The following is a 19175-nucleotide window of genomic DNA, read 5'->3' on the forward strand; positions in this document are numbered from 1 at the left end:
CAGCAGGTGCTCGGTGTACTTTCTTTTTAAGCATTGGGTTCATTACACACATTTCTCCCCAGATTTCTTGTAGGAGAAGAGAGAGAGAGCAAAAATGTTGAATAAGACCCAAAGGAGCCAATCTTAGCATCTAAATAAACACACAACACAGTGGGTGTATCCCCAACCCAAAAGCTGCAAGAGGAAGGACAGGGCTCAGGAAAGCTTCACTGCATGACCTTTGAATGGAGCCAGCCAAGGGCTTAGGCTTCAAGAGGCCATTGTCTGTGTGACAGTGGGGCAAGTTTCCCACCACTTCCAGTCTGCAGCCTGCACCACATGAGGTCTGGGCAGAAAGCCAGTGCACCTGCATGTGAGAAGCCTTATGACTCTAAGCAGGCCCCTATGTCCTCTGAATTATTTAAATACAACCTCTCTCTCTATCACTTAAGTTTTCTCATAACTTTTGAGGTTGGGCAGCTTCTGTCAAGATGAATAGCTGTTAGTGGGATGTAGAAAAAGGCTTGCTTCCTGAAAGACAGAGTGTGTCTTTCCTGGATTTACTATTACGCTGAGTCATTTTCCCCTGCTCTGGGTAACCCAAATGTCACCCTTGTCACCTAATATCTAGAAAAATCTCAGCTTGATCCACATTTTATGATTTGTTAAAGCTGAAGGACCTCCTCACTACCCAGGAGCCTCATCTCTTAGGTCTTGCTTCCTGAGCCAAGGTTCAGGTATGGAAACTAGGCCCCTTTCCTTGATTTTATTAAATGGAAAAAGAAACAAGGAATACATAGCACCATAAACACCCATGCTAAGCATTTGAGAAAGTAACATTTTTGTTGAAAGTTTCAGAACTCGGTGTGAACTTACACAGCAGCAAGAGAATCATCTTAGATATCACACTCCCCTCCCTTTACAGCCCTTCCAACCACCAGAACGCAGAGCTTTTCTTGGTGGTGCCAGTCCAGGTCCGACCCCACTGATCTCTTAGCCTGTTGCAGGCTTCCCTTGCCCGTTTCTCTCATCTCTGATTTTTTTTTTACTTCTCCTTCTTGTCCTCTCTAGTTGGTTCACCACCTCCACACCAATACTTCACCTTCTGTTATGCAAGAGAAATTATCTTACACCTTCAGGACCACACTGCCTTATCTAAATCCCTCGAAGCACTCAGCAGAACAAAAATACCATTTAGCCATCGCGTCAGAAACATAAAGAACCAGCAGAAACCCTGAGGTCGCCTCTAACTGGCTGCTTGAACAGGAGACTTCATCCTCGAGAGGGATTTATGACTTTAAATATGTTTTCCTCCACTACACCTGTGTTTGTTGTGGCAGCTTGAAATGAGCTGAGACACTGCTCCCTTCTCTCTGCATCTCTGTCCCCTGATAGAAGATTATGAAGGAGCTTTGGAGCTTTGTGAAGCCTGGGTACGAAGGATGCTCTCAGTTCCTGCACACAAGACACTGGGTCAGGCCCTGATGTCTTGCCATTAATTTTCCTGTGAATTTATGGTTGTTGGGAAACTCAAGCACTTACTTCCCAGGAAAATACATCCTTTACCTGTATTGAATCTCAAATTGTTTCAAAGGGTTGCCGTTCCATGAATAAAAGCTTATCTGCTTATAATTATCCAAAAATGCCTCAGAAATTTGGGTTACTGATGAAAACCTTCTATGTTTTCCAAACATCTCTTAAGGTTTATATATATGTGGGTTATCTATCTATCTATCACTTATCGGCCTATGGGTTTTACATGTATAAACATATATATATATATATATATATATATATATATACACACAAATATTATATATATATATGTCCAAATATTTTATGCATACATATATGGGTAATTTTTATGGCAGTCCTGAAGAAAGGAATGTAATCCTGTGAGCTGAAACAGCTTTTCATTAAAAAAGGAGGAATAGGAAGTTTAAGCAACTATGTATAATAATAGAAGTTTGAGCAACTGTGTATTATAATAATGTAAATAATAACTCTGTAAAATAATAATCATATAAATGAGAAAGCCATCATACTCGTTCTAAGATATTCATTTATGGATGACTTTAAACAGTGTTATGAAATTTTAAAAAATATATTATATTTCCCAATTGAAATTACCATCTAATTTTCAGAATGAAATTTGTACATAAACTCTGTATAAATATGTCACATGGAAATTCAAAGCAAAAAAATGCTTTCTAACATCTGCTGTCACACTTGCTATGGAAATCATAATTCAGAGATGCTGTTACCAGAGAATGTTCACCAATAGGTAAATAACATAAGCTTCCAGGATGACAAACTTTTGCCAGAGACTCTATTTAAGTATATGAATCCATTATTAACCTCCACTAGTGAAAAGCATCTGTGTCCAGCTGCTCAGAGACCATCTTCATTCCGTGCTATGCTTATCCTGCACAGTCACTGAACCTCAGAGATTCCCTGGAAATAAACAGTCTATGAGTTCAATCTCACCTTTCTTTATTACTCTGCTCAGAGGTAGCAGTTATTTTAAATGTTTTCATACTTACTGTGCCATTAGATTTTAAATGTGGAAAAGCAAAAGTAAATCTAAACTATCTTTAAGAAGACATAATTAAAGTTTACAATCCTTTAAAATCTTAAGTTTGACAGAAGGGCCAGAGTTTGTAAATAGAAACATCAGGAACAACTTAATACTAGTGAAATGCTGCATAGAAAAACTAGCACAATTACAGTGCAGCACAAGAGACATTCATGTGGGAAAAAAACAGAAATTGGTACAACAAACATTAAAACTTCCCTGAAGTAGAGAAGATAAAAGCACAATGTCCCCAGTTAGCAAACTTTATAAGGACCCATTAGTTGAGCACCTCCAGTGACTGTGAAGGTCATCATTGTAGGATGTGCAGCAACAGGAATGGGAAGGGCCATTTCATAGTTTAGGCTCTGATGCTGGAGCCTGGATTCTGGATGCACATCCTGACACTCACTAGCTTTCAATGAGCGAGTTCTGTGACCCTGCTGAGCCACCTTACATCCTAACCTGTGTATGGGGTATAACAACCCCATCACTTGAGTTTGGATGATGATTGAATAATATGCTGTATACAAAATAATTGGCACAATACCTGACCACTGATAGTGCATGAGTGATAAAACACCATTATTATTTTATTGGAAATGTAATAGTCTGTACTTGCAATTAATATAAAAATGCCCCAAGCAAGTAAGACACAGAACTTAATAAAAGGAAAGTCTAAAACAAATGGAACCTAGTCAAACTTAAAAGTTTTGCACAGCAAATGAAACCATCAACAAAATGAAGAGCCAACCTATGAAGTGGGAGAAAATATTTGCCAAAAATGGGACCAACAAGGGCTTAATATGCAAAATATGCAAAACAACTCATACAACTCAATAAAAAAAAAAAAAAACCCAATCAAAAAATGGGCAGAAGACCTAAATAGACATTTCTTTAAAGAAGACGTACAGATGGTCAGCAGGCATATGAAAAGATACTTAACATTGCTAATTATTAGAGAAATGCTAATCAAATCCACAATGAGATATCACCTCACACTGGTCAAAATGGCCAACATCAAAAAATCTATAAATGATAAATACTGGAGAGGGTGTGGAGAAAACTACACACCCTATATTGTTGGTAGGAGTGTAAATTGGAGCATCCACTATGGAGAACAGTATGGAGGTTCCTTTAAAAAACTAAAAATAGAGTTACCATATGATTCAGCAACCCCATTTCTGAGCATATATCCAGAAAAGAGAAATTTCTAATTTGAAAATATTCATTCCTCTCAATGCTCATAACAGCACTATTTACAAGAGCCAAGACATGGAAGCAACCTAAATGCCCATCTACAGATGAATGGATGAAGAAAATGTGGTACATATATAAAATAGAATATTACTCAGCAACAAGAAGAATGAAATAATGACATTTGCACAAACATGGATGAACATAGAGATTACCATACTAAGTGAAGTAAGTCAGACAAAGACAAGTATTATACGATATCACTTATATGTGAAATCTAAAAAAATAATACTAATGATTCTGTATACAAAACAGACTCACAGACATAGAAAACAAACTTATGGTTACCAAAGGGGAAATGGGGGAGAGGGATAAATTAGGAGTATGAGATTAAGAGATACAAACTACTATAAATAAAATAGGTAAGCAGCAAGATTTATTCTAAAGCAGAGGGAACTATATTCAATAATTTCTAATAACATATAATGGAAAATAATCATATATATATATATATATATATATATATATGTAACTGAATCACTTTGTTGTATACCTAAAACTAACACAATATAGTAAATCAACTATACTTCAATAATTAAAAAAAAAAAATTCTAGTCGTAGAGGGCAGACAGCAGAAGCAAGAAGGACTACAATCCTGCAGCCTGTGGAACAAAACCCACATTCACAGAAAGATAGACAAGATGAGAAGCAGAGGGCTATGTACCAGATGAAGTAACAAGATAAAACCACAGAAAAACAACTAAATAAAGTGGAGATAGGAAACCTTCCAGAAAAAGAAAAATGATAGAGAAGATAATCCAGGACTTCGGAAAAGAATAGAGGCAAAGATGGAGAAGATGCAAGAAATGTTTAACAAAGACCTAGAAGAATAAAAGAACAAACAAACAGAGATGAACAACACAATAATTGAAATGAAAACTACACTAGAAGGAATCAATAGCAGAATAACTGAGGCAGAAGAATGGATAAGTGACCTGGAAGACAGAATGGTAGAATTCACTGCTGCAGAACAGAATAAATTAAAAAAATGAAAAGAAATGAAGACAGCCTAAGAGACCTCTGGGACAACATTAAATGCATCAACATTCACATTATAGGGGTCCCAGAAGGAGAAGAGAGAGAAAAAGGACCCAAGAAAATATTTGAAGAGATTATAGTCAAAAATTCCCTGACATGAGAAAGGAAATAGTCACCCAAGTCCAGGAAGTGTAGAGAGTCCCATACAGGATAAACCCAAGGAGAACACACCAAGACACATAGTAATAAAATTGGCAAAAATTAAAGACAAAGAAAAATTATTGAAAGCAACAAGGGAAAAGTGACAAATAACATACAAAGGAACTCCCACAAGGTTAAAAGCTGATTTCTCAGCAGAAACTCTACAGGCCAGAAGGGAGTGGCATGATATACTTAAAGTGATGAAAGGGAAGAACCTACAACCAAGATTACACTAATCAGCAAGCATCTCATTCAGATTTGATGGATAAATCAAAAGCTTTACAGACAAGCAAAAGCTAAGAGAATTCAGCCCCACCAAACCAGCTCTACAACAAATGTTAAAGGAACTTCTCTAAGTCAGAAACACAAGAGGAGAAAAGGACTTACAAAAACAAACCCAAAACAATTAAGAAAACAGTAATAGGAATATATATATCGATAATTACCTGAAACGTGAATGGCTTAAATGCTCCAACCAAAAGACACAGGCTTGCTGAATGGATACAAAACAACACACATATATATGCTGTCTTCAAGAGACCCACTTCAGACCTAGGGACACATTCAGACTGAAAGTGAGGGACTGGGAAAAGATATTCCATGAAAATGGAAATCAAAAGAAAGCTGGAGTAGCAATACTCATATCAGACAAAATAGACTTTAAAATAAAGAATGTTACAAGAGACAAGGAAGGATACTACATAATGATCAAGGGATCCATCCAAAAAGAAGATATAACAATTATAAATATATATGCATCCAACATAGCAGCACCTCAATACATAAGGCAACTGCTAACAGCTATAAAAGAATAAATAGACAGTAACACAATAATAGTGGGGGACTTTAACACCTCAATTACACCAATGGACAGATTATCCAAACAGAAAATTAATAAGGAAACACAAGCTTTAAATGACACAATAGAACGGATATATTTAATTGATATTTATAGGACATTCCATCCAAAAAACAGCAGATTACACTTTCTTCACAAGTGTGCACAGAACATTCGCCAGGATAGATCACATCTTGGGTCACAAATCAAGCCTCAGTAAATTTAAGAAAATTGAAATCATATCAAGCATCTTTCTGACAACAATGTTATGAGATTAGATATCAATTAGAGGGGAAAAAATGTAAAAAAACACAAACACATGGAGGCTAAACAATACATTACTAAATAACCAAGAGATCACTGAAGAAATCAAAGAGGAAATCAAAAAATACCTACAGACAAATGATAATGAAAACACGATGATCCAAAACCTATGGGATGCAGCAAAAGCAGTTCTAAGAGGGAAGTATATAGCTATACAAGACTACCTCAAGAAACAAGAAACATCTCAAATAAACAATCAAACATTACACCTAAAGGAACTAGAGAAAGAAGAACAAACAAAACCCAAAGTTAGCAGAAAGAAAGAAATCATAAAGATCAGAGCAGAAATAAATGAAATAGAAACAAAGAAAACAATAGCAGAGATCAATAAAACTAAAAGCTGGTTCTTTAGGAAGATAAACAAAATTGATAAACAGTTAGCCAGACTCATCAAGAAAAAGAAGGAGAGGACTCAAATCAATAAAATTAGAGAAGTTACAACAGACACTGCAGAAATGCAAAGCATCCTAAGAGACTACTAAAAGCAAGTCTATGTCAATAAAATGGACAATCTGGAAGAAATGGACAAATACTTAGAAAGGTATAACCTTCCAAGACTGAACCAGGAAGAAAAAGAAAATATGATCAGACCAATCACAAGTAATGAAATTGAAACTGTGATTAAAATTTTTCCAACAACAAAAGTCCAGGACCAGATTGCTTCACAGGTGAATTCTATCAAACATCTAGAGAACAGTTAACACCCATCCTTCTCAAACTCTTCCAAAAAATTGCAGAGGAAGGAACACTCCCAAACTCATTCTATGAGGCCACAATCACCCTGATAACAAAAACAGAAAAAAAATATTACAAAGAAAGAAAATTACAGACCAATATCACTGATGAATATAGATGCAAATGTCCTCAACAAGATACTAGGACACAGAATCCAACAACACATTAAAAGGATCATACACCATAATCAAGTGGGATTTATCCCAGGGATGCAAATTTATATTGATTTCAATATATGCAAATCAATCAATGTGATACACCCTATTAACAAATTGAAGAATAAAAACCATATTATCATCTCAATAGATGCAGGAAAGGCTTTTGAAAAAATTCAACACCGATTTATGATAAAAAACTCCCGAGAAAGTGGGCACAGAGGGAACCTACCTCAACATAATAAAGGCCATATATGACAAACCCACAGCAAGCATCATTCTCAATGGTGAAAAACTGAAAGCATCTCCTCTAAGATCAGGAACAAGATAAGGATGTCCACTCTCACCACTATTATTCAACGTAGTTTTGGAAGTCCTAGCCATGGCAATCAGAGAAGAAAAAGAAATAATAGGAATAAAAATTGGAGAAAAAGAAGTAAAACTGTCATTGTTTGCAGATAATATGGTACTGCACATAGAGAATCCTAAAGATGCCACCAGAAAACTACTAGAGCTAATCAATGAATCTGGTAAATTTGCAAGATACAAAATTAGTGCACAGATATCTCTTGCATTACTATACACTAATGATGAAAAATCTGAAAGAGAAATTAAGGAAACACTCCTGTTTACCATTGCAACAATAAGAATAAAATACCTAGGAATAAACCTACCTAGGGAGACAAAAGACCTGTTTGCAGAAAACTAGAAGACACTGATGAAAGAAATTAAAGACGATACAAACAGATGGAGAGATATACCATGTTCTTGGATTGGAAGAATAAATATTGTGAAAATGACTATACTATCCAAAACAATCTACAGATTCAATGGAATCTCTATCAAATTACTGATGGCATTTTTTACAGAACTAGAAATGAAAAATCTTAAAATCTGTATGGAGACACAAAAGACCCTGAATAGCCAAAGTGGTCTTGAGAGAAAAAAATAGAGCTGGAGGAATCAGACTCCCTGACCTCAGACTACACTACAAAGCTACAGTAATCAAGACAATATGTACTGACACAAAACCAGAAATATAGATCAATGGAACAGGATAGAAAGCCCAGAGATAAACCCACACACCTATGGTCAATTAATGTATGACAAAGGAGGCAAGGATATACAATGGAGGAAAGTCAGTCTCTTCACCGTAAGGTAGATAGCTAGTGAGAAGCAGCCGCATAGCACAGGGAGATCAGCTCGGTGCTTTGTGACCACCTGGAGGGGTGGGATAGGGAGGGTGGGAGGGAGGGAGACACAAGAGGGAAGAAATATGGGAGCATATGTATATGTATAACTGATTCACTTTGTTATAAAGCAGAAATTAACACACCATTGTAAAGCAATTATACTCCAATAAATATGTAAAAAAAAATAAGTGGTTCAGGGAAAACTGGACAGCTACATGTAAAAGAATGAAATTAGAACACTCCCTAACTCCATACACAAAAATAAACTCAAATGGATTAGAGACATAACTGTAAGACTGGACACTATTAAACTCTTAGAGGAAATCATAGGAAGAACACTCTTTGACATAAATCACAGCAAGATCTTTTTTGATCCACCTCCTAAAGGAAATAAAAACAAAAATAAACAAATGGGACCTAATGAAACTTAAACGCTTTTGTAAATAAAGGTAACTACAAACAAGATGAAAAGACAGCCCTAAGAATGGGAAAAAATATTTGCAAATTAATCAACAGACAAAGGATTAATTTCCAAAGTATTATATGCAGCTCAATATTAAAAAAAAACAAACAACCCAATAAAAAAAAATGAGCAGAATACCTAAATAGACATTTCTCCAAAAAGGACATACAGATGGCAAAGAAGCAAATGAAAAGCTCCTCAACATCACTAATTATTAGAGAAATGCAAATCAAAACTACAATGAGGTATCATCTCACACCAGTTAGAATGAGCATCATCAGAAAATCTACAAACAATAAATGCTGGAGAGGGTGTGGAGAAAAGGGAACCCTCTTGCACTGTTGGTGGGAATGTAAATTGATACAGCCACTATCAAGAACAGTATGACGATTCCTTAAAAAACTAAAAATAGAATTACCACATGACCCAGCAATCCCACTACTGACCATATACCTAGAGAAAACTGTAATTCAAGAAGACACATGCACCCCAATATTCATTGCAGCACTATTTACAATAGCCAGGTCATGGAAATAACCTAAATGCCCATTGACAGACAAATGGATAAAGAAGATGTGGTACATATATACAACGGAATATTATTCAACCATAAAAAGGAACTAAATTGAGTCATTTGTAGAGACGTGGATGCATCTAGAGACTGTCATACTGAGTGAAGTAAGTCAGAAAGAGAAAAACAAATATGGCATATTAATGCATATATGTGGAACCTAGAAAAATGTTACAGATGAATCAGTTTGCAGGGCAGAAATTGAGACATTGATGTAGAGAACAAACGTATGGACACCAAAGGAGGAAAGCAGTGGCGGGTGGGGGTGGTGGTGTGATGAATTGGGAGATTGGGGTTGGCATGTGTACAGTGATGTGTATAAAATGGATGACATAAGAACCTGCTGTATAAAAAAATAAATAAAATTAAATTTAAAAAAAAAGAAACAGCCTATGCAAGAGGGACACTTTGACTCTCCTTTCTATCTCCCCCAAAAAACTCCAAAAACAAACAAACACAAAAATCTAGTCATTGGTTAATGTTGTTTTTGCCACTAATCAAGGGCTCTTTTATTCATTCATAGGTGTTTACTGAGGGACTGAGGGTCCCCTCTGTGCCAGGACACACCAGTGACCAGAACTGAATTTACCCCCAAACAAGAAACTTTACGAGGTGGAACATAGAAAGGAAAAGCAGACCTAGTATAAAAGTTCACCTAACTGAGCAGACCTCAAAGAAAGCAGTTTCTTTTCACAACCTCAGTCTCATGACTAAACACCACTCACAGCATGAATAATAAGAGATTGCAGAAGGAACAGACACAATGTTGCAACAAGGCAGCATTTCAAATATTCATATTTTTGAATGAAACAGTATAATTTATTTGTGTTTAACTTCATTTATATAGAAAATAATATTTATTATATTTTGTATGTTATATATATGCATATATGATTCTCAGGCCAATTTTGGTTTTAGCCAAAATTCCCCCTCTAAAAACCTTTGCTAATGACATACTCTCCCTACAAAAGAGTGGATCATACTGAAGGACTTTCCACTGATATGAAAATAGGGCTCTCAGATTACATCCTAAGAAAGAAGATTCACTAGATTTCAAAAGTTATTCACACCTTTGTGTAAATTCAGTTGTATAAAGAGGGTACATTGCAGACTGTTTTTTAAAACACTTTATTGAGTTAGGCTGTACTTATCTAATGTACACAGCTTAATGAGTTTTGAGATAAGTATTCACATGTAGAGATATCACCACATTCTATGTCATAAACATACCCAACACCTCCAAAAATTTCCTCCTTCCTTCCTTATATATTATTATTTTTTATAATAAGAATATTTAACATAAAATCTACCTTTTCAGGAAAATTTTAAGTATACTATACAATATTGTTAACTACAATCTCCATGCTGCACAGTAGATCTCTAGGATTTATTAATCTTATATAACTGAAATTTTGCAAGATTTGGCTAATTAATCCCCATTTTCCCCTCCCAGTGTTCAGAAACCACCATTCTACTCTGCCTTTTTAGAGTTTGACTATTTTAGACTCCTCATGTAAGTGGAATCATGTAGTACTTGTCCTTCTGTGTGGGATGTATTTCATTCAGCACACTGTCCTCCAAGTTTGTCCATGTTGCCACAAATGGAAGAATTTCCTTCTTTTTTAAGGTTGTATAATATTCTGCTGTATGTATATTCTACATTTACTTTGTCCATTCATCCATAGGTGGACACTTAGATTGTTTCCATATATTGGTTATTATGAACAATGCTGCAATGAACCTGATCTGCCTTCAAGTTCCTGATTTCAATTTCTTTGACTATATACCCAGAAGTAGGATGGCTGGATTATATGGTACATCTATTTTTAATATTTTTAGTAACCTGCATACTATTTACCATAGTAGATGTACCGGTTTACATTCCCAACTTTGCAGAGTTTTTCTGCAGAAGAGATTCCATGAGCTTGTCAGCAGGTACTATATGTTGGGCAGGAAATGTGACCGTTTTTAGCAGTGGTGTTAAGCCACAGGGGCCAACAGATAAAACATGATTCCATTTTTATATGTTTTAAGTAAAGCTTTATTTAAAATTCTAGTAAAAATGATGTCCAAAAGGAATATCTGCTTATTAACCAGTGTGTATGTGGGACAATTTGCAGAAACAGTTTTAAATTCAAGTGCCATAGATAAAGAGAAAGCTAAAGTATGAATATTCTCATCCTCCTGATATGACTTTTTTATATCATGAAAATAAAGTTCTTATCTTTAGCAACAATTGAAAAGTAGGAAGTGATCCAGTGGTGACTAATGATAATATCTTTATTTTTTAAAGAGTAGAGTAAAATGTGGATAGAAAACATAGGAAAAATAAACAAAGGTTGTCATGCATTGAATTTCTTTCAAATATTCATTTCATGACAATCCACTGATACAGTCATAATATTTGAATATTTCCTATTTTAATTTTATGAGCATTTAATGTTCAACTAATTAATGCTTTTGTTTATTTAAAGAAATGGAACCATGTTTTATATGCAGTTGATTTATTATACAGAAATAAAAGTTTTTTACTAGCTATCTTTTTAAAAAGAAGTTACAGCTACCATTTTGGGTTCTCTCAATTAGGTTACATCTCTTTCTTTTCGTTGGTTTTGAAAGATTATTTTTATTTAAAGTATAAAGATTTGATAAATCTTGCTTCTCTAATGAAATATTTAATGCAGGTATATTCCTAATAGCTATTTAATTAACTGTACATGAGTCCTGAAATGATACATGCTGCAAAATTTGTAGAATCCAGGAAAAACTCAGACTATATTCAGTATTTGAAAACATCAAAAATTCAGGACATCAGTAAAAGTGTTTACTTTATCATGACAAATAGGTATGTCACATCATATCATAACCTTAGAGGGTTGATGGCTACAAAGAAATATATCATTTATATCCCCATTCTATTAGACTTGACATTTGGGAAGTGACAAATATATCTTTCATGTGAAAACTATGATGGCAAAGATTTTCCATCATAAAACAAGTGTGAAGTTGACATTGTTATTTCTTTTGAAAGGACCAAAATCATCTATTCACCTGGATCCAGCAAATGTTAAGATACAAACACAAAAGGCACAAAAGCTACTGACAAATTGTTGGGCTGTGATTTCCCACTTGATTACACAGAATGAAGTGGGGATGGGTGCCATTGTAGCTTAGGAAGCATAACTATAAGAGGAGTGCCAACTAATACACAGGCAAAACACTCACTTCTCAGGAATAACCTAGGAGAAAACCAAACAAACTTTGGACCAGCTTTTAAGTGTCCACCAGAGCATCCAGGAGGCACATTCAGTCTGGACCTCGGCAACACCCTGGCTCTCTTCCCTTGCCTGATGTTGATTCCAGCTCATCTTTATATATTTGGTTGCTGACTCTGTCATCTGCTATCCAAGTCCTGTATGTTACTGAGACTTTCAATCAGACCTTTTCTAAAGGACTTTCAATCAAATAGGTCACCAAGCAGAAACAACAAACAAAACGTACAGAAGCTAGGACACAGGAGGCAGAGACAGAAAGAGTCACCCAGATGGATCAAATCATGACTTGGTGATTTTGACTCAGGAAATCTCTCAAGTTCCTGTAAAAAGGACCATGTATGCTATTTCCAATGGGCTTGATATACCACAGTGGATCAAGGTTTTTAGTGAACTTTTATTTTTAAGAGTAGCATTTACTTTGTTTGATAACTCCAAATTTCATAAATGTACATTGTAGATAAATTGTATACAGTAAATGTATCAAATACTAAATAAAAGTTAACCAAAATCCTGCCACCATGAAAATGTCTTAATAATTTTGATCTATTTACATGCACGCAGAATAAGGTTTGAATTCACTCTCAGAACATCAATGTGCAGAAATATAGAATATGATTTTGCAACTAAGTTCAACTGTAAGAGGGAAGAACAAATCTGATTCCATATTGGTTCTGTTTCTTTTACCTTAACGTTTGTATTCTATTGCTTTTGCTTCCAGTTAAGAATGTTGCCTATAGCCTGAAATACACAGGATAGCCCATTCTCAAGGCTCTGACTTTTAAGGGACAACACGTTTCCATTCACATAGAGCCAAAAAAGTTGTGGAACAGAGAATAAAGTTTACAGAAACATGGTGTCCTGACCTACCTAGACAGCTGCAAGAACAAAGGATTCCAACACCAAGAACTTTGTAATGATCAACCACACCCCTCCCTTACCTGGACTTTAAAAATGTTTTGCTGAAACCCTTTAGAGAGTTTGGGGTTTTGGCGGGGTATGAGCCACCCATTCTCCTTGCATGACCCTGCAATAAATTCTCTGCTCCAAACTCCAACGTTTCAGTAGTGTTTGGCCTCACTGTGTGTCGGGCACATGAACTTACATTCAGTAGCACAGCTTTCTCATGAGCTCCTATACCTTCTCGATAGAGTAAATTACTAATTTTCTTGAAGTTACCTTCGTCATTTCCAAATTACATCTTAGTCTTGTCCTGGTAAAATTGGCCTCTTTTGAAGAATCAGTCAGTTTTTCAGTGTTCCTTTTCCTTCTTTCTTCTTTCCCTTGCCCCTGAGTCCTGGTATATCCCAGGGAGGCTCACATGAGATCTTGTCCTGAGAGAAGCAACAGGGTGGAAGGCTCACACTCCTGAATGCTGGAGCACAGGTGTGTTGTATCACACGTTGTCACTCTTGCAGACAATGGTAGGAGCTACAAAAATCAGAATTGGGGATGAGAAACAGCTCGGCAGACAGAAGGAAAAGAAGGGAGGATGAGTTAAGCCTGGCCACGTGTGACTCTGCTTCACTTGAGGAGCAGGTATGGATTTTGTCTCTGTTTCTTGGATAGAAAACACTGGCCCAGAGAGGTGTCACCAATAAGTGAACTACTTAAGCTCTCGAGGACACCAAAGGCCTCATAAACATCCAGTGTCCCATGGACATGGCTCCTCTTGGTTTTACTGCCATTCCCCTGCTCCACACTCTTATCTAAACCTGTCGGCGTGTCTCATGGATTGATGCTTACTGAGTATCTACATTTACTATCGAACGTATACACTTAACATGTTTTATACTTTTCACCTACACCATTGTTTGACTTGTCTTTGGTGGCACAGTTGAACTTTCACTACTTGTTCAGTGAACACACCTGATGTTTGGCTCCTTAGCTAAATGTGTCTCTAACACTAGCTCATAGGTATTTTCCTGACACTTGTAATGTTTAAAATATGTTCCAATATTTTTAACCTGTTTTCAGAAAAGTACCAGCAGTCCTCTTCAGAGTTACAATTTATGGTAAATAAATCTGAAGATTTTGACAGTTTCATTGACTCTTCTCCATAGACCACAGGAGAAAACAGTGCTCTTTCTACAGATGCTGAGACAACTGGTGAGCTCAGGGAAAAAAATCTGCCAAACTGAGAAGATTTGCAATTCAACTGCTTTTCTTATCGAAATGTGTAAATATTTCAGCCCAAATGCTTTTAGGATGTTTTCAATTTGTCTTTTTCAGAGACTCTATCTTCATAAACTTTATTACACAACAAAATTCATCAAATACCTTATCAATTTGTCTTGCTTTTGAAGGTTTCCTCAATTTTTGCAAAATCATAGATCCTTTTAACTTCATTCTAATTGGCTATAGAATGCAATTTGTTGAATTAAAGATTGACATTTCTTCAGAAGATTCTTCCTTATGGTTGAGTCATTCCAAAGTAATTCTTGTATATCACCTGCTTTATTGTTACTTTGTTTAGTTCCTCCCTGCATTTTTTTTGAAGCTAATTGTTGTCTTTCTCTTTGCAGAATTTGTTTCCAATGTTCCCTTTTTTCTTTTTTTTTTTAAATTAAGTCATGTATTTTTAAAACCAACCTATTAGGAAAATATATCACAGTCTTGAAACAGCAAGCAGGCAGGCTATATTATCATTTCAAGTAATAAGTTGGTAAAAACACAAGGTCCTTAATAAAACGATAAGGTGTCAGAACTGGGGCAAGAACAACGCATGTCGCAAAAGTAGTATTTGGTAATGGAGGGCTGTCCCGTTTTTTGCTCTAAAGGAGTCACAGCTTGCCCCTGAGTTGCTTACTTTCTCTCCTTTGACCTTCATGTTGCCAAGGGATTGTTTCAACAGAGCTCTGTTATCACAGGGGGCAAAGTAAGCAATACTGGGTTTAGGCTTTCACTCTATTTTGTTTTATGAAAACCAGATTTTTCCAAAGCCAGTACTTCATAACTCTCTTAATTAAGCAGCTAACAATTCCTCTTTCACTGTTCATTCTTGAATACTAGCATATAGCACAATCAAAATGCCCTTTCCCTTCAAGGGTGAGTGTCACTGCAAGATTGTCTTGTCACTCGGCTGACTCTGCTGCTGACAGCCTCAGGGCTCATCATGGCTGCCAGTCAGAGAGAAGGTTTGCTTCCCCTGCCAGTGTGATAGCGCTTCTTATATTGTTGCAGGGTCTCTAGGCTGAAGGATGTCATGTGTGAGAATTTTAAGAAATGCGCATCCACATCCTGACGGCCAGAAATGAATATCCGCAAGGACCCTTTCAGAGTTTTTATCCAAACTACCTCTCCCGACTCTACATCTTAAAGTAGCTTCATGCCCTTGTATATAAAACAAAACCACGCAAAACAAACCCCCAGAAACCCCCTTTCCCCTTCTAAATTAGTGACCTCATGGATTTTGTTTTACTTCCACTTTGTGGGAAACGTTGTAGTGATCCTTCTGGTAAACAGGAAGTTGGCAACAAACAGAAACGCCTCTCCTCACACTCCACCAGTTCATAAGCAGGTCAGATGAACCTGCCAGCCTGTTGGTATCTGTGTACTAAGAGAATCTGGTACCTTGGAGGGCTCTGGTTTGGTACAAGGGAGACTCCCTGTTGCCAGGATAAGCACTTGCCACGTGAAATTCAGGATCACAAAAACTCTCCTGTGCTATCTCTGACCCCAATTTTAGCACCAGTTTTTTTCACTTTCTAGGTTTCAAACACAAAGGAACCAGTGTCCAGAGGCAAGTGATATAGGCCTTAAACTTGCTGCCATCCTTAATTTCCTCATTCATAAACTTTCCTTAGAAAACCCAAATCCCCATTTCTCTTTTTAAATAGACTCCTGCCTTCAGCCCCGATGGCCAATAGCAGACATCTATTTCCCAATGGATGAGAGAGACTCCTTCATCTTCTTGGTCATGGTTGGGATGAGGTTCATGTGGTCATCCACACACGTGGTCACACAACTCTCCAGCTGTCGCTTCACCTGAAACTCTTTACTCCCCGCATCAATTGAATCTTTGGCTTTGTGGTTGCACTGCATAGTGCACCGGGCCAGGCGGTCCTGGAACTTCTCCAACGCGCTGGTCACCAGGGCCTGGGCTTGAGCCAGAGGTGCATGGCAACGCTCAATGCACTGGTGCACTTGGTGCATGGATGCCTGGCTGTCCTCACAACAGCCGGTGCTGCACTGGAACATGAGGCCTTGCATCTTCCGGATGTTCTCTCTCCAGACTCTTCACCATAGAGTCCACCGCCACTTGCACCCAGAGCTGCTGCAGCTCCACCATGGCGACATGGCGCTGCTCTGTGCCGCACCGGCACCCACATGGACTCCCGGGCACGAGCCCCCCCTTTTTTCTAAAGCTGAAAATATATGGGGCTTCTGTCACCACATAGTTTATCTTTTTCCAACAGAAAATGGTAATATGTAACAAATATAGTATGGTATGTAACCAAACTTCAGAAGGCTCTTTTATTCAATTTACAATTGTATCACTTAATACAATTGTAGACACTTAGGTTGACTTTAAAAAGAATTCTTCAAGAGTCACATCTTTCTAATTGATTTGTTGATAGGCAGCAAAGAAAGTGTATTCTGCCATGCTGACATACACACATACATTTATAGAAATAGATATTATACTATCTATCTATTTATCTAAGATCTTTGTTATATTTATTTGGTAGTTGGGTATTTAAGTTACAATAAACGAGTGTATACATGTGTATGAGTATGTATGTAATATTTATAATAACCACATAAAATCTACAGTTTTATCTTTTATCAGTAGAATAGTGTAGCTGGTTTGAACATCATATGAATTGTATTTTTATAACAACCAATTCAAGTGCATTTCTGCTCCAGAGGTTTCTTAATATAATAAGAACACTGTTTTTTTTCCATGATGCTGTGAATCACCAAAACCTGTATTTGGATTTGTTTGCCACAGAAAAAAAAATATTTTTTTTTAATATTGAACTTTTCATCTGATTTGACAATACCATTTGTGGTACTATTTCACTTTTAAGAAAATAAACATCCAAAAGCTTTCTTTTGATTCCATAAATTGCCTGGAAAAAATCAAAAATGTAGTAGAATTTATTGATTCTTTATTTGAAACAACTGATAACACTGATATAAAAGTTATCATTTAAGTCTTTGCAATATTTTTCTAATAACGGGAGCTACATGGTAACAGACTTTTTTTTCTTCTTCTTACATACACAAGAAAACTTAAAATGAAAATCAGCAAAATTAATCTGGAAGAAGATTGCACAAGTTAGGTCACAACTGGCCATTTACTATGGGGCTGGTGGGGGTAGCTGTGCCAAGTTAGGTGTCAGGTCTCCCCTCTGCTGGAGCCTGAGCTCAGTTTGCTTTACCAGAAAGTCCCCTGCGTGCTCTTCTTAAGAGAGAAATGTTAGCTTCACTGGGTTTGGAAAGGGCCGGAGAAGGAAGAAGGGTCACCACCGCTCACTTTTTGGATTTCACATAGTGTCAAAAAGACCACTCTGCTGGTCAGTGTTATCTCACACACCATCAACCAGACGGTAATATGATGAAATATGGAACAACAAAAGTAAACCATAATTTATGGTCACTCTAGTATTAATGGACATGAGTGGACCTTGTATCTGGGATCCCACATGAAGCTGCCATCTTGGAGTGAGCCATGCCCTCGGTGAGCATTGAAATGTAAATACAAATAATAATAGTAATAGTAATCCCACAAAGAGAGGCATGAGGGGAATGTGTCCATCTTGGAGAGTGTGTGTGTGTGTGTGTGTGTGTGTGTTGTGTGTGTGTGTGTGTGTGTGTGTGTGTGTGTGTGTGTGTACACACAATCCATTCAAAGCCATACTGCAAGTCATCTCTCATGTGAGTTTGGAGCCTGAATCATGATTCTTGCATGGTCTTATACAAGCAAACAGACAACCCCCAAAACAAACAAAATAAGTCATTTAATGTACAATAGTTCCAATGTGACTGACAGAAGAAATTCCTCAAACGTAAAAAGGATCCAGAATATGAATTCACATTTCAAATCAAAGAATTACAAAGAAGGTAGTAAAAGTCAGCAAAATCAGGCTTTTTTAATGACCACAGATTCTGGAATTATGAGGTACAGAATAGAAAATAGATACTTAATATGTTTCTAGAAATAAAAGAGGAAATGAAACCCATTAGTAATAAGAGATGATAAAAATGCCTGGAAGAATTGAAAATCACCAGACAAAATGCATAGAAATGGAAAATGTGAAAATCAATAAGATATTCTAAATGAACTTGTTTAACAGCAGAATATGTACATTTAAAGAGAAAATCAATGGACCAGGAGGTAGATTTACCAAGATAAAGTATGCAGAGTATAGCACAGAGAGACAAGGAGATGAATCAAAGAAGGTAGAATACAAAAAATTTAACATCTCACTTAGGAGATTTCCTGCAGAGGAGATTATAGGGGTTGAAGGGAATGGCAAAGAAATAATGACTGACATTTTTCTAGAAGTAAATATGGAGAAATTCACTTTTCATGATACTGAACATACTATAAATTGTATTTTTAAAACTTGGTATAGTTGCAGGGGTATACAAATAGACCATGAAACAAAATACAAAACTCTGAAATAGA

General features: G+C 36.5%; 1 pseudogene; it reads right to left on the reverse strand.

The window, feature by feature from the left end:
• Positions 1 to 15986: 15986 nt before the first annotated feature.
• Positions 15987 to 16829, reverse strand: LOC132524402 (protein FAM136A-like; annotated as a pseudogene).
• Positions 16830 to 19175: the final 2346 nt, after the last annotated feature.

Source organism: Lagenorhynchus albirostris, chromosome 8, assembly GCF_949774975.1.
Source record: "Lagenorhynchus albirostris chromosome 8, mLagAlb1.1, whole genome shotgun sequence".
Taxonomy (NCBI): Eukaryota; Metazoa; Chordata; class Mammalia; order Artiodactyla; family Delphinidae; genus Lagenorhynchus; species Lagenorhynchus albirostris.